At 42.1% G+C, this 17,759-nt stretch overlaps 1 protein-coding gene across 2 annotated transcripts in view; it reads right to left on the minus strand.

Annotated features, from left to right (window-relative positions):
* GPD2 (glycerol-3-phosphate dehydrogenase 2) overlaps positions 1-9,180 on the minus strand; it is a 149,685-nt gene extending 140,505 nt beyond the window's left edge. The window contains exon 1 of one of the 2 annotated variants that reach the window (XM_006067554.4): positions 9,068-9,180. The gene's annotated coding sequence lies outside the window, so the exon portion shown is untranslated. Of the gene's footprint in view, positions 1-8,383; positions 8,551-9,067 lie in introns of those variants that run through there. The other variant, XM_025276382.3, reaches the window with a different exon arrangement.
* Between the last annotated feature and the right edge of the window lie 8,579 nt (positions 9,181-17,759).

A 17,759-nucleotide genomic window follows, 5' to 3' on the forward strand; every position in this document is an offset into this window, starting at 1 on the left:
TAGGTGACTGATAACAAATAAGTTAGTGATATAGATGGGAGAAAGGATAGTGGCGCTCTTCAATGAGAGGATAAATAGCATGAGAGAAGAGTGGTGAAGAGGAATTATCAATCTTGTCTGGATTGTGGGACATCCAAGTGAAATCTCTATAGTCTGAACCCAGGGAAGAGGTCTGGTTGGGGATGCTGACTTGAAATGATCGAAAGCAAATATACAGATGTACTCGATAGTACAGAGAAAATCTACAATAAGAAGACAGTGAACTAAGAACAGACCCTGGGAACTACAACATATCAAGCAGAAGGACCTGCAAAGAGACCCATAAGGACTAGTCCAAACAGAGGACCAAGTGCCATGGTAGCCTAGTGAAAGTTCCGTTTCACAAAAGAGGAAATCAGCAGAATCACAAATGTTTCAAGCAATAAGATCCATGTATTTGCCAGTCAGGAAGACACCAGTAATTGTAAAAAGAACAGATTCTTCTGAGGTACAGCCAAATTTTCAACAGTTGTGGAGTGGATGGAAGATAAGGAGATAGAAAAACAACATAAAACACTTTCAGGAAGCGTAGCTTGAAAGGAGAGAATGAGCACAAGCAAGAGAGGAGGGCAGATCAGAGGAACAAATAATTTGGGGTTTTGGTCTTTTTACTACTGTGATGGGAGAATCCTGAACATTCTTGTAAATATTTAAAATGCAGGTAAGGGACTTCCCTGGAGGTCCAGTGGTCAAGACACTGTGCTGCCAGTGCAGAGGCCATGGGTTCAATCCCTGGTCAGGGAACTAAGATCCTGCATGCTCCTCGGCATGGCCAAAATTAGAAAAAACAACAATAATAATAACAATACAAAATAAAATAAAAGGCAAGTGAACATGGAGAAATTTCACAGAGTAAGCTAGCTGAAGAAATGGGGGATCCAGAACATTGGGGAAAGCATAAACTCTGGAAAACTCTAAGTTGGTTGTTAATGATAGAATTAATGGATTCAGATACAGGGAAGATGTGGAAAGGAGGACAAAATTTTAAGAGTGGATGTGATATCTCTGTGTTCTCAGTATAACAGGAGGCAAGGACACTGTAATGGAGACAGCTAACTTTTTACCAAAAACCCAGTCTCTTCCTCTCCCAGCCAGACTACACTTGCCAGTCTCTTTCGTTCATAAGTGTGACTGTGCACCTAATTTCTGGCTGATGCTACGTGAGTGGAACTGTTATCTTCATTTCAAGACTAACTATTTAGAGAGTGAATAGGCTTCTTCTCTTTTAGAGACGCTGAAGACAGTTGAAAACACAGCCCTAAGGGACAGCAGAATCACAAAATGAAAGGGTCCAGGGTGCCTGAGTCACCAATTAGAGGAAAGTCATCCACCAACCAAGAACATGACATGATTGAGAAATAAACGTCTGCTGTGTCTGTGCTTTTATCTATTTTCAGATCTGTCAGAACGGTTTAGTCTGTTCTAACCACTAACGATCATCTTCTGGTAAGGAAATGCACAGTGGGGTAAGAGGCTTAAAGAAAATAGAAAATATGGGAAGTTCAGGAAAATTATGGGGGGAAACCATAAAAGGAGCTGTCTAGAAACAGGTAAAGATAAGAGAACTGCCCTGTGGCTAAAACTGGAGAACATAAATTTGTGGGTGCCTCCAGTTTGCACGTCTGTGTTCATTTTCCTAAGAGCATTTCACAAGCCCAGGCATAGAAGCAGAAAAAGCAGACTGATATCAAGTTGCAGGTTGTTTCCACAGCCATTAAGACTAAAAAGTATTTTAATAATGTCCCTGATGCTGGGAAGGACTGAGCACAGGAGGAGAAGGGGACAACAGAGGATGCAATGCTTGGATGGCATCACCAATTCAATGGACACAAGTCTGAACAAATTCCAGGAGATAGTGAAGGATAGGGGAAGCCTGGCATGCTGTGGTCCATGGGGTCGCAAAGAGTCAGACACAACTTAGCGACTGAACAACATCACGATTCCCAGAAGGCAAGTCAAAAGGAATACTGTCTCAGGAAGACATACTGTGCTATGCATTCAATGTCTGAACACGTTTAGCATCACTGGCGGAAACTGTTGAACCACAACATCAACTATTAGGAAGTACAAAAGGCAAAGTTCAGTGAGTCGAGAAGGGGAATCCAAGGTAGCAAAAAAGCAGGAAATATATTACAGAAATGTAAGCGGGACTATCTCTTGAGTCTATTATTTTCTTTACACAGTTTTCAAGGGAGTTTCTGTCCGATCAGAACTTTGCTGTGGCTTTGAGTGAGTCACTTACGTTCTTTGGAACTCAGTTTCCTTATTGATGTAACAGAGTTCACTGCTGATGTATGAAATAATGTGTGCAAAGTGCTTAGCATAGGGCCTAGAAAAGGGTGATTGCTCCAAATGATACTTAACATTACCATTACTATTTATTATCAGTAATAAAAAGACAGGGTTGGGTTAGATCTTTAACCCTCTTCCTATGTTAAAATTCTGTGAATCTATATTTTTTTAGATAAATATCACAGTTCCTTGGATAGGGGAAAGACTAAGACAATGAAAGAGAGAAGTGAAAAGATATCTATTTTAACAGATCCTATGCACACAAGCCAGGAGGGAGATACAGGGAATGTAATATCCTCCCACTGTGAATGCTACATCTGAAAAGGCTGAAAGGACATTCCAAACTCCGGGAAATAAGAGGAACAGTTAAACCAGGTCCAGTGGAGAACAGAGCCCATGTGTTCTCCCCTTGGAAGACATGACAAGAGCTTCCCCTTGGAAGACATGACAAGAGAAATAAAAATACCTCTCTCTTTTATGGTTTTAAATTCATGTAGTTCTATCACCTTATTTTACAGAGGAAGATACTGACAGGTGCAGAGAACGACCAAAGCCACAGGTAGGTGGCTATAATATGACTTCAGGGATGCAGAGAACTAAACACTACCGCCCAAAACTCCTTCTACCTATCCTACATAAATGGTTTCAAAGTTTTGTTCCCTTAGAATCCAGAGACTTTGGAAATAGTGACAAGCAAATTTTTATCAATCGGCTCCCCTGGTAAAGTGGTAAAGAACCCGCCTGCCAATATAGAAGATGCAGGTTCGATCCCTGAGTTGGGAAGATCCCCTGGAGAAGGGAATGGCAACCCACTCCAGTATTCTCCCCTGGAGAATTCCCATGGACAGAGGAGCCTGGTAGGCTACAGTCCATGGGGTCACAAAGTCGGACATGACTTAGCAACTAGAAACAATTTTATCAATCTTCTTGTTATAAATTAAATTTCTGGACTCTTTCTTAAAAGAGACTGGATTAGTTGGGCAGGTGGAGAAGAAGGGAGAAGTTAGTGAAGAGAAAGGAGCCCTAAGGGCTCTGACAAAGGTGACTCTTCAGTGGTTAGTATATGACCTTCTCATTTGCAAATTCCTCCACTGATGTTCTTCACAGATTGCTTTTATAACTTTGGTTCAAATTCAGCAATTTCCCTTTCCTGCTCCTAAAACTAAAATCCTTTAGATACAAAAACTGCCAAAATGTGTAAAGAGGATGCCTGAGAAAAAGCTAAAAATTCCATTAAACTCATTAGCTGAAATGTATCTGTCTGTGTGTCACCTGCTGTCCAATCACACCCCACTCCTATCTATCACTTACTCTTGGTAATTAAGGGATGAGTGAATTATGAGTCAATCACTAATTCAACAACTATTTACTAGGTGTCCCCCGGTAAAGGTGTCCCCTTTCCAAATACACGCAGGGACTTGGGTTGGGCACGTGAGGGCTATAAAATTGTGTAGGATCCAGCCCTTGCTCTGCAAGACCTTCTGCATGAAAGGAAGTGATGCATGTTTTCAAATAATCACCATACACAGGGGTAAAGGAGTGGCATTAAAAGAGTAGTTGAAGGGGTTAGGACATGTACAAAGCACTTCTGACTAGGGCAGGGAGGGAAAGCATCACAAACTGGTAGCCTTTGGTTAGAACATTCAAGAACTGCTAGGATTTCAAACAGGTGAAGTGGAAGGAAGAGCAATAGCATTAGGGGCAGCACGAGGATTAAAACACATCTAGGGAATTGCGCATTGTTTCAGAGAAGAGAGAACTTTAATAATGGGGCAAGACTGGAAAGGCCCATGAATTCAAAGACAAATATTTAGAACTGAATGCAACAGAGCAAAGTGACCCACGGAAGTGTGGAGCAAGCAGTGACATGATCAAAGCAGTTTGGTTATTATCAGAGTGACACAAAACTTCCTTTCTTTCTTCAGTAGAAACAAAAGGAAAATAACTTTTGAGAACCTAGTACTCTGAGCCGGACTGTTTTTATCACTTTCCAAATACATTTAGAAGTTTATTGTGTTTTATTGAAACTCATAAAATCCTAATGAAAATTTTCCTAAAATGTTTACCTTGAACATCAACTTCTGTTCCTATTGTGAATAACCAACCAGACTTAGCCATCGCTGGTGCATAGAAGGCAAAGTGATGCTGCTTTCTAAGCATGTGCCACCCACAGTCATACTCATAGGCCATGTCATTTGACAGTAGTAGCTTCCAGAAATCTCATTTTCAGAAACAGTTTATCTGTTATAATTCATACAGTTTGAAGCATATAGGTGGATAATCAAATATGCAATTCCACAGAAGACATATCACTATTTAAAGAATATGAGGCTAGAAACATCTAAATGAAACAGTTGTTGCTCATCCATTAATAGTCTGACTGTTACAGAATAAAGTACATTAGTAATCACTTCATTTTGTCAGAAAAAAGTAAAAGATAGCCCCAAGTAATTAAGTTTTGTTAACACATTTTGTCATAATAAATTTTTACCTAGGAGAACAACAATTTAATTAATTTTTACCAGTAATTTTAGCAAACTAATAGAACCAGAACTTGATCTAATTAAAATCAGAAACCATGTTTTGTCTGTTGCATGAATCAGAAATCTTATTTTGAAAGAATCAACATAAAATTTCCAACTGAAAAATGGAAAACAAGAATACAGAAATGATGTAGGAAGAAATATTTAACCCAAAGAACTAGTAAGAACTGCCAGCAAAAGAGGAAAATTTTGGAAAACAAGAAAAAAGAAACATTCATGTCAGGACACAAAATTAGAGTTCTGGACAAACTCTGACCACAATCATCTTTAGGTATTCAAACCATCTGCTCCTCATTCTTCCTTTTCCTAAAATGCTCCTGAGACCAATCTCTGGTCAGGTAATACAGGAAGAGGTCTGAAGTTATTAGAGATTTCCTGGCTTGTAGCCATACTGGCCTTTGCCTCTCTCACTTGGAATTGAATCTGATCATCTCTCCCTCCTACATTTCTTTCTCCCATCATGTCAACAACTATAAAATAAGGAAATACACAACATGCCCTTTATTACATTCTGCTTTCTCTATAAAACAACTTCCAAGTTTCCTTCTTAACTCTAGGTGATGAGCCCTGATGGAACTTCCTGAGTATTTTAAAGAGTATCTAAACCCACTTTCATTACACCATCTTAGTTCCATTCCATCCCTCCTTATTCCCCAAAATAACAATCTAAAATCAGCCAGTGTGGGAGTCCCAAACTTAATGACTAATAATTTTCCCAGAAACTTCAGATGAAAACGATATCCTATTGTACACAACTGACTAGAGTAACAGAAAGGCCATTTGACACTTTTTTTTTTTAAAGCAAGCATGTTAGAAGTGGCAAGAATGAAGAGTTCTAATTTTTAACTTGAATCCTGGGCTTTAAAACTTCAGAGACATGGTGAAAAGTATTACGTAGTTCACATACAGAATGTAGGTTTCCATATGCTTTTCCATAGAAAGTTTATTTTTGAAAGCATATGATTGTGCTGGTTTTTTAATACACTGAAGTACAAAATAGCAAACATTCTTAAAACAAAGATGATCTGCTGTAACCTTCAAGAAACTCTAAGTCTCTTTGTTGCTGAAGTGACATTCTCTTCACCACAAAACGGTCTCCAACTACTTGAGCCCATGTCAACCTCTCCCGCCATAACCGCCCATAACCGCAACAGTTACAGCCAACATTCTACCATGGGGTATGGACTAGGCAAGATCTTATGTTGGTCTCTAACTGTTTGGCGTTTGTATGTTTTACCTTGTTGAATGAATTCTCACCTTCTCAAAATCAGGATGACCACACTTTTTTTTTTTTTTTTAAACTTTACAAAATTGTATTACTTTTTCTTTACCTAGGACTTGTAATGCTACACAAAGCTACAGAAAATTTCATTTAAGAAGTCATGCTTTACAGATATTCAATTTCTAATGCTCTTACTAAAATGCTATTTATGCACTTACGACAACCTAGTGAGTCTGGCTGTTGACAAGAAGAAAGAATAAAGTTTTGGAAAACCTGAGCTGAAATTTTATCACATTAAAAATATAAAGAGGAGAAATTAGATAATAATCTGGAAACTGCTTCCCTTCTGTCATAACCATAGCTGCCATTAACCTCCCCTTCCCCCCACCTCCATCAGACACACCAAATTTATGCGGGAAAAGCCTAGATAATTCATTCACAACATTTAAGAGCTAAATTATCCAACTAACTGCATTTTTTACCCAAGTGATCCTCTTTTGAATATAAAAAAGTAAAATATGTAAGAAAGAAGAAAGCAGTATTTTGAAGTCTACTAACTACAGGAACATCAGCAGTTATTTTACCTGTATGATATCACATATTCCTACATTTTGTCAGCAAGACAACTGAGGCTCAGTGAAGTTGAATAGTTTACCTAAGGCCAAAATGTCTGGGGTTTTTCTCCCCTACTATATCCAGCTAGAGTTTGTCCCACAGTTCAGTCACTCAATGAGAAAACATTCATTGAGCCTTCATCATAAGCTAGTCATCACTCTAGGTATTAGAAATACAAAGGTGTGTGAGACAGACCAAGCCCTCTCATAGAACTTATATTCTAGTGATGAAAGCGGAAAACTTATACCCAAACAGGATAATCTGAGAATTATAATTGTTGATCTTTCTTATGTACAATAATAGTCAAATATTCTAAATATCTATGGGATTAAATAGTTACAAAAACAAAGGGGGGGCGGGACACTGACCACTGGTAATACTGTGGCCCGCTCGTCAATTACTGAGCTAAACCACTGCATCTTTTAATAAATCAGGAGAGAGAAGGAAGCAGAGTATTTAAACTGCTCACAATGTCCTTTGAAAATAAAGTGACTCTGTGAGATATAAGAATGGGCAGCTCCAACAGTGCTGGTTCTCAAACCCCAAATTCCATCTTTATCCATTATTACTAAGGTACGGATGCATTATTTGAAGAGTTGATTTGGAAATATCAAGGGAGTGTTGTAATTTTACATAATCCCCCTATGAGAAACACAGGAGGGTTTCGACATCCTCATCATAAGACTCCCCATCACTATACATGATACCCCTTGAGCAATGGCATCCAGCACTCAGTCCCAGTCCGTGGCCAGCAAGAACTGTGGCACTCACACACTATGGAATGGTCAGCAGTTCTCAGGAAGTGCCCAGCCCCAATGTGGTGGTTCCCCTTACCCTCCACCCTTCAAAACGAACTTCACTTCTATTAAATTTGGGAACATATGCAAAATTCTAAGTTTTGTTTTTAGCAATGAGAACTCAGTGGAACTCTCCCATCACCCACCTATTCATACAAGGATAAAAGTCGACCAAATTACTATTCCTATAGCTGCCCCTACCCCCTCCCATGATATTTATAGTGTTGTATAATGTGGATTGACCCCTGTCACTAAGATATAGTGAGAATTTGCGTTTGTAAATTACTTCGGAACTCCTGAGGACAGTTTCTGGAGCGAAGGCTCCTTTTCAGAAGGTGGAAGTCAGTCTAGAGACCAAGAGCTAAGATCAGCACTTCATTCACAGGGCTATACCTTCCTGCCGAAGCACCCTGCAAATCTTATTTTTACTCGCAAGTTACTACGTGGGGAGTGGGGGCTGTTTCAAGTTCATCAGTGTAAACCTGTTTCCTCCGAGAACTGTCACACTCCAGCAGCTAAGATCTCAAAGTAGCCTCAGTTCCCTTCTAGAATCTCTACCTCTCTTGCTTGAGAGAGGAGCAACAGATCTTATCAGACGAGCGGCATCCACAAACCAAAAGTTTGCAGCAAACTTTCAATAAGATACCAACCCTCACCCAAAACTCCTACCACTTACCACCCGCCAAAATGTATTATAGCTAAACCCCATAGGAACGAGCCCACGTTCTGTCGGTGGGGAAAAATTTTAAATCTTTCCCCAGATTCCGCCACCCACCCCAACACAGACTCCATCGGGTCAGAGAGGGACCATTCCCCGCTATAACCAGGGGGCGGGGGTGGGGGTCGGGTGGGGGGGTCTCCCAGGAAGCACACACCTGAGATTGATCCTCTCGCACGAGGAGAGAGGGCAGGAGCACCGGTTCCTCCGGCCGGGGCGGAGTCTGCCTCCCCCGAATCAGAGTCTCGGCCCAGGTACTCGCGGCGAGGCGCGCCGGGATGTCACCCCCGGGCAGGCAGGCCGAGTGTAACCCGACGCGCCCAGCGCCGCCGCGCCCCCGCCTCCCGAGCAACTTGCTCCTCCCGCTCCCCGCCCCGAGGGCCGCCCCGGCGCCTCGGCCGCCACATCCAGCGGTAGACCTCACTCTGGCCCAGCAGGGAAATACGGAAGTGGAGGCGGGGGACCCTGCCGTGAAAGAGATGGGGAGGGGGGTTGGCGGGGGGGCGGGGGGCGGGGAAGCGTTGCGAACCAGCAGGCAGAGAACGATCAAGGTCTCCGCCTCCCAGTGAACGTGACTAGACGGGGACTCGGGGGACGCAGGGCCAGCCAGATAGGGCCGCGGCGCGGCGGATCCCTGGCCCTGGCCCCAAGCTGCGGGTTCTACCCTACGTCCTCGCCTGGCCACACTCCAGACCTTCGGCCCAACCTCATCTGGGCTAGGCCCGGAGAAGACGGTGGAGGTGTCCGATTTCCTCTGCCCTCCCCCTTGCGGGTCGCTCTCTCCACCTGCCTGGGAGACAGGAGACACTCGTCCGCCTGCACGCCGGCGGGGCTGGCATACCTGATTTCTTGTTTCCGGCCTGAAACTGGCTTCCCCTACTCGGCAGGCAGGCTTCCTTGGGCCTAGAGACGCGTCTGGGAGGCTGTAGGACCCCTGGGACCGGCCGACAGAGCCCAAAGCCTTGCCCCGGCTCCCCCCACCCCAACCCCCGACCCGGGTGCTCTGGAGGCGCTCCCGGCCTCCTGACCCCTGTCTGAATGTCGGCGAGGAGACCTGCAGGGAAGACCAAGTCCAAGCATCAGGGGGTGGGATGCTGAGCACCCGCTCCTCTGGCCCAGCCTCCTACAGGTGGGGGGAGGGGAGAGCCCGGGCAGCAGAGCAGCAGGCTTCCCGGTTGCACCCCCAAACCCGACCTTGCCCACTGAGCATGCCCAGCTCACTTGCTGGAATTGCAAGGGCTAGACGAGGCCAAGGGGGCCCAAGGAAGGGGCAGATGGGATTCAAATTGACCCATTTCCTTAAGGTCTTTCCTCCGAAGATCTCTGGGAGCTTTACATATAACTTTTCTACCGTGGCATTGCAAAATACCCAGGGAACAGCTGGAAAGGCCTTTCCAAAAAAGGCAGCCAAATTAGTTTGAATCAAAATCGCAGGGGTGGGTTTTTTCAGTCAATTTATTTATTAACTCACTTACTAATTTATTTAAATACCAAAGAATTATATTATAATTGACCCAGAGTAATATGTAGACTCACTGGGTCCCACACTTTTAGTAACAGGAAACCAGCCTACCCAATAGGTTGTCTTTCCAGTGGAACAGTGGTTCTCAGCCTTGGATACACATTGCAATGGGGGATGGGTGGTGGTGGTGGTTTAGTCTTCTAAGTCATGTCCGACTCTTGCGACCCCATGGACTGTAGCCCAACAGACTTCTCTGTCCACGGGATTTCCCAGGCAAGAATACTGGAGTGGGTTGCCATTTCCTTCCCCAGGGGATCTTCCCAATCCAGGGATGGAACTCTTTCTCTTGAGTTTCCTGGATCGCAGGTAGATTCTTTACTGCTGAGCCACCAGGGCAGTCCAGGGACCGGTAGGGAGTTGTTAAATGATCAATGCCAGGTTCCCATACCCACACCAGTTGAATCAGTCTGCTGATGGAACCTGGAAATTTCTATATTTTGAAACTGTTGGTCTCAGAGAGTAACTGGAGGAGCCAGCATCTCCAGAGAATCTGCTTCTTAAACTCTGGGACCAGGAACTGAGCTTTGAACAAAACCTTCAAGTGATCCAGATGCACACTACTGCTTGAGAACTATTGTTGAAAGCCACCCAACCTCCAGATGCTTCAGGTGTGCACCCAAGCAGGGTTAAGAATCTCTATAATAGACCATTGTGCTCTCATTTTTTCAAATCCTGAACATTTGTCTAGAAGAGGAACATGATACACAGAAAAGGAAAAATCTGGTTGCATTGAGGTGCCATTCAGTTCAGTTCAGTCGCTCGGTCGTGTCTGACTCTTTGAGACCCCATGAATCGCAGCACACCAGGCCTCCCTGTCCATCACCAATTCCAGGAGTTCACTCAGACTCACGTCCATCGAGTCAGTGATGCCATCCAGCCAACTCATCCTCTGTTGTCCCCTTCTCCTCCTGCCCCCAATCCCTCCCAGCATCAGAGTCTTTTCCAATGAGTCAACTCTTCACATGAAGTGGCCAAAGTACTGGAGTTTCAGCTTTAGCATCATTCCTTCCAAAGAAATCCCAGGGCTGATTTCCTACTAATTCTCCCAGGATAGTTCACTGCTTGAAATATGAAGACTACCTACTATTATTCACTTTTGTACCTAGCACAGTGCCTATAATATAATAGATGTTTGATAACTGTTCACTGATATGAAATGAATGCTCAGGTGTTGTGAGCCCTGTTACATCTACTATTTATCTTCCCCACAAGTCCTGGTCACCTTGCTAGCTAACAAGCCAGCAGGGATTCAGTTCTCATCAGTAACCCATGATTATCCATGATGGTCTGATCCAAGTCAGACCCTGATAGAATAGGATATGGGAGGAGGTAGACAATATTGGGGCTTCCCTGGTGGCTCAGTAGTAAAGCATCTTCCCGCAATGCAGGAGACCATCTGCAATGGTCTGGAAGATTCCCTTGGAGAAGGAAGTGGCAACCCACTCCAGTATTCTTGCCTGGGAAATCCCATGGACATAGGAGCCTGGTGGGCTACATCCACGGGGTGGCAAAGAGTTGGACATGACTTAGCAACTAAACCACCACCACCACAGAATTTTGTGGTGAGAAAACTCAGAAGTCTCAGATATGTTTTCACTTCCCAAGGTTGGGGCCCAAAGCAATCAAAGGAAAGCAGGACCCTAGGCATCAGTGGAATTCAGGAAAGGCATTAAATGAAAAAGTGTGTATGGGAGCAGTTAGGAGAGGAGAGATAAAAAGGTAACATGATAAGCATTCAGCTTACTCTGGATCTTCTTTTTCTAAACAACCCACCTCAGCCCTCCTCTTCCCCATGCTCCATATACACCTAAACTCAGCAACAGCCTTGACAAAAAAACTAATTAGAAATTGTTGTGAAATAATTACTTCCAATTACTGCATCAAAACATAGCTGATTTGTAGTTTTTCAACATAAATTATGCATCCACTTTTATTCAGGGCAAAAGTGGTTTAAAAAAAATTAATCCTTAAAGATAACACTGAAAGTAAAGTATTAGTCACTCAGAAATGTCCAACTCTTTGTGACCCAGTGGACAGTAACCCACTAGGATCCTCTGTCCATGGAATTCTCCAGGCAAGAATACTGGAGTGGGTTTGCCATTCCCTTCTCCAGAAGACCTTCCTGACCTAGGGATTGAACCCTGGTCTCCTGCTTTGCAGGCAGATTCTTTACCTTCTGAGCCACATGCACTAGATAATTTCCAAATGCAGAGTTTTATGATCTTTCTGCTTTAAGACTGACAGACTTACAGAATCAAAAATTATTCCCTATTTACTCCATCAGTATCTTCTAGGAGGAATAAAGTATAAAAATAATTTTTTCCTTTTAGCCTTAAACATAATGCTTTAAAACTTAGGTTACTATTTATGAGTACCTAAAGTAGCTTTCCACCTCTCTATCTCTGCCCTTGTGTCTTCTTTATTATGATAAGAATTCCACTGAAAGAATTTGGCTGCTGATTGTGTTATCTAATACAATGTAATTTCCCATATGCCTAAGCAATTTCTTTTCATTTTTAAGATAATTTTGTAGGGAGGAGGGCAATAATCATTCATTTACAAATTACTCTTCAGAATTAAGTATTAGGTTAGATACACAAACAATACTTAAAAACATCTTTCCTACACACATACACTTGCTACAGCTTCTCAAGGAATTAAAACCAAACACACTGAGGGTTAAAAAGGGAGAAAACTGAGAATGTAAAGGGTGTGGCACTTAGAACTAAATTTAAAAACATGAAGTAATTACTTCAGCAGAAGGCAGTCTACTGATCTGACCAGTACCTCAGGAGAATTCGAGTCTTGAGTGTTTCTCCTTGTCATCATAAGCATGACTCAGCATTTGGAATGAGACTATGTTTACGGTCTTTCAGATTGAAGGTGTCAAGTAACTTTAGTGCCACCTCTTTCCTCCTGTGCCTGTGAAAACTTCAGGACTATCATAGGTTTTCAGGCTCACTTAGCTACCAAAATTTGAAAACCTTTTCCCTTTTCATTCCTTCCTATCCAAACAAAATCTAAATTTGCCTGCCATTAATTTATCTTGCTTTTATAGTGCTGTCAGGTAAATCTGGGTTATTCTCTATATTCTAGTGTAACAATACAAGCAAGAAGTTCTTCTCTTCCTCAGTCGGCTGCTTAGACAACTTAAATCCAACTGTTGGGGATAACCTTTCTCTAGCATGGGGAACCTTCCATTGGTGATTCTGTTACACACTTTTTATGATCACTCATCACCTGTTCAGGGTCAACTCTTTTAGTCCTCGCCCATTTCTAGAGAGGAACACACTTTCTGCTAGTGTTCATTGATTATCAAAGCTCATAATAAAATTTATGGACTATAAGGATTGAATGGGGCCATTGTTGTTCAGTCGTTCAATTGTTTCTGACTCTGTATGATCCCATGGACTGCAACATGCCAGGCTTCTCTGTCCTTTACTATCTCCCAGAGTTTGCTCAAACTCATGTCCATTGAGTCAATGATGCTATCTAATCACCTCATCCACTGTCACCCCTTCTCTTCCTTCCCTCAATCTTTGCCAGCATCAGGGTCTTTTCCAGTGAGTTGGCTCTCCATATCAAGTGGCTGAAGGATTGGAGCTTCAGCTTCAGTATTTTGCCCATCTGATGCTTCCCAGGTGGCTCAGTGGTAAAGAATCCACCTGCCAATGCAGGAGACACCAGAGATGCAGATTTGATCCTTGGGTCAGGAAGATCCCCTGGAGTAGGAAATGGCTACCTACTCCAGTATTCTTGATGGGAAATCCCATGGACAGAGAAGCCTGGCAGGCTGCAGTCCACGAGGTTAAAAAGTCATACACCACTGAGCAACTGAGCACAGTACATAAGACAGCACATGAAAACAAACAGCTTCAGCACAGTATGTTAATAACTCTAATAGGGGACCTCAAAGCTCCATGTTGGGATGGAGCATACAAGTATTCCAGAGAGCATCTCTTGCAGAGGAAGTAGCAGCTTACTGCTAAGACAAGAGGGAATATACGATTAAAGGCCTAGAAATATGAAAAGGCCTAGGGCTTTCTGGAAAATGCTGTCATATAAAATCTGAGGGAGAAGATATTGGCAGATGCAGTTAGATTGATAATCAGAACCTGGGTCATACAAAGTCATACAAAGGAAAGGGGCCATAAATACTATTAACTCTCAGATTTTTGTTTTAAAAATGATAAAACCAAGGCTTAGAGTCAGTAAGTATTTTGCCTAAAGTTACAGAGCTGTTCAGTCATGTCCAACTCTTTGCGACCCCATGGACTGCAGCATGCCAGGCTTCCCTGTCCTTCACCATCTCCCGGAGCTTGCTCATGTCTGTTGAGTTGGTGATGCCGGAGTTAGCCTAACATTAATGCATGTAGTACATATGCCCTCCATCAAATCTGACTCTTTGTGACCCCATGGACTGTAGCCCACCAGGCTCCTCTGTCCATGTGATTTTCCAGGCAAGAATACTGGAGTGGGTTGCCATTTCCTTCTCCAGGGGATCTTCCCAACCCAGGGATTGAACCCACGTCTCTTGTGTTTCCTGCATCGGCAGACAGATTATTTACCATTGCGGCACCAGGGAAGCCCCAGCCTAACATACTGTTAAGACTAAAATGAGAAACTGTTTGGTGCAGAGAACAGTGTGGGGGCTTCAAATCTATCCTCTTCTAAGTTCTTTAACCTCTAACTTCCCAGAGCCTCTGTTTCCTCATCCAGGGAGGATGTTAATAGCGCACATTCAATACTAACTCTCTTTCAGGCACCAGTCTTAACCAAGTACTTGTGATCGCTAATCCTCAGAACAACTATGAGTTTTTTGGTTTCTTGGCTTTGTTTTTACAAATGGGAGAATTGAGGCATACAAGTGCTAAGTAACATGCCCAACATAACACAGCTAGCAACAGCCACCCTGGGATTGAATAGGATATTCAATAGGATATTCAATGGGATAATATATGTAAAATGCCTGACTTATAGGCTGTCTATAAAACTATCACCAGTGTCGTTTCCCTTCCCTGAAGCCCACACATTCTGACTTGTGGTTCAATATTGGGCAAAGGCACTTTTGTTCTGAGCTTTGAATGCTATGTATACTCACATCTTTTTTTTCCATTCTATTATTTTAGTAGTTTACATAATTTGGGAAGCACTATTAATATATTCACCTAATAATCTTAATCTAATAATCTTAATCATTGTTAACACAAATTAAGAAGATAATCAAACATTGACCAAAGACTACAAGTTTACTACTTACAAAAGAAAAGAAAAAAACTAATATAGAGTTTCTAGATTAGCAAACTCTGTCCAGAAAAATTAAACAAATTCTTCAAAATTAAAAAAATTAAAACAAATTCTTGATCTGGACTGGTCCAGTACCTTTGAGGCTCAGAGATTAGACCAGGTCATTTATCATTTAGTTGGTCTCGACCTCCTTGTTACTTGAATTCTTAAAAGCAGAATTATAGACATCTAATATCCAACAGAAAATCTTCCCACATTAGTGATTTTCAAAGAGTTAGGATCAAGAATGAGGTAAAAATACAGGATATGATCTTCACCTTGAAAAAATCAAATGAAAATGCTAAGTATATTTTTAATGGGTACTTAAAGTTTTATCTCTGCTTTATAAGAATCTGGGGGCGGGGGGCGGGGGGCACTTCCTTGGCAGTCCAGTGGGTAAGCTTCACCTTTCATTGCAGAGGATAAGTGTTCAATCTCCAGTCAGGGAGCTAAGATCCAACATGCCTCACAGCCAAAAAACATAAACAGAAGTAATATTGAAAGAAATTCAATAAAGACTTTAAAAATGGTCTACATAAAAAAAATTCTGGGAAAGAATCTTCTAAATAAAAATAAAATTTAGAAAAAATGACATCAATAAAAAGTGACACCAGGAAACTTATTTAGAATAAAGGTTTTGAGGGTAAAGGAAATTCGAACTCCTCCTTGGGCTGGCATCCACTCCGTTCCTAAGACAGCACTGAAAACAAGTGTTTGTGATGTAAATTGAGTAACATTGTCTCTGGAACAAAGCCTCCCATTTAATAGCAGGAGGAAGGTTGCCGGCAAGTGTTATGTCCTAAATAACTCATTCGGGAGAACATGAATAAGTATTAGGTTCTGATGTGGGAGCTGAAACAAAATGGAGGATTGGACTCTTCAGAGCAACTCTGGTTATGATTCAGTTAAAGAGCTGACTGAGCCAAGAGTAAACAGCCGAGGAAACTGGAGATGTGTTCAGTTCCATGTCTAAGAACCTGTTACACAACCTGGAGATTATTTCAATCTCATCAGTAAATACTTAAAATAAACTTGACCACAGTTTGTAATATTTTGATGTGATTTTTTTCCTAAATGAATGAATCTGAACAGCAAAAAATAGAGCAACAATAGCAAAGGACAGGGTTTATGCCTGTGCATGTTTAGCCTTTAAAATAAGAAGAATGCTGTGTCTTAATTCAGAAGCCTTGAAACACATGAGCATTGACCTAATTTCTGCCAAGCCAAGAGGGAGGCCCTCTATACACAAGGGTATAGGTCAGAGTGACAGGTGCTGTTCCCTCAATAAATAGCTTGGACTCAAAAGGGAATCTCCTGCATTCCTCCTCTATCAGTAAAAGCATCAAGCAAAGCCAAAAAATGAACCAGGGAAATGCAGAGATTCTTTGTTCTGTTATCTTTGAGTTACTTATTGAATAGCTCTTTTTTAAATAGCCTTTTAAAATACTTTTTTAAATAGGGGTCATAAAACAAAAGAAGAGAATGGTATACTGTAAACTTCATCAAAGAGAATTTGAAATCTTAATGAAAAGTCTATTAACATTCTCTAGACCACACTGTGAATAGATAATCCTATTTCCTTTCCACCTAATTTTTAATCCTGGTAATTTCTGAGAACTGAGACAACTTGACCTGTGATTTAAAAAAAAAAAAAAAAAAGGCTAGAAACTGGTGTCAGAGTATCTGAAAAAAAATATTTTTTTCCTAGTAAATTTAGAGTATATGTGTTCTAAAAATATCTTTCAATAGTCAAATGTAGAGGAAGGCACTTTTTCCTGAGCACATGCTCTTCAACCTGATCCTCTTGGGGTTTTGCAATAGAGAAGTCCAGTCCTCACAAAGAGGCCTTCCTACAGTGGGTCTCAAAGTGCGGTGGCGTGGAATTCTAGCTTTTCCGTCATTTTCCTCACCCAGACACAATTTACATTCCTGCTTTGGGGCTATGTGAAAGCAAATTGTCCCTAGGCTTAATGAGGTAAGGTGAAGACCTATAAGCTGAATAGTGACCTCCCTGGAACATTTGAATGTCACTTTACATGGCAGGTGTGGAGTATTAACAGATATGATTTAACCAAGTATTCAGAGATGGAGAGTTTATCCTGAATTATCAGGGGGGACCCTAAATACAGTCACATGTATCTGTCAATTTAAAAAATAGTCACAATGTAGAAATTGAGAGCTATGTTTTATTTGGCGGGAATTTTTAGAACCACAAGCCCAGGAGACAGCATCTCAAATGACCCTGAGAGAACAGTTCTAAGGAAGCAGGGGGGAGGAACCAGGTTATATAGAAGTTTGCAGCAAGGGGAAGGTAGTCTCAACTAGGGGCAGGTAGTCAATAATAATTATTATTATTAACAATAATCAAAAGATTATTGTTAAGAAAATCCAAATATCTCAACTTAAGGAATTTAGCACTTTGGCACCCCACTCCAGCACTCTTGCCTGGAAAATCCCATGGACGGAGGAGCCTGGTGGGCTGCAGTCCATGGGGTCGCAAAGAGTCAGACACGACTGAGCGACTTCACTTTCACTTTTCACTTTCATGCATCGGAGCAGGAAATGGCAACCCACTCCAGTGTTCTTGCCTGGAGAATCCCAGGGACGGGGGAGCCTGGTGGGCTGCTGTCTATGGGGCCGCACTGAGTCGGACACGACTGAAGTGACTTAGTAGCAGCAGCAGCTATGTATAGGAAGATGCAAGAGTCTGGTCTAACTGAAATCA

This window comes from Bubalus bubalis, chromosome 2, assembly GCF_019923935.1.
Source record: "Bubalus bubalis isolate 160015118507 breed Murrah chromosome 2, NDDB_SH_1, whole genome shotgun sequence".
In the NCBI taxonomy this organism is placed as follows: Eukaryota; Metazoa; Chordata; class Mammalia; order Artiodactyla; family Bovidae; genus Bubalus; species Bubalus bubalis.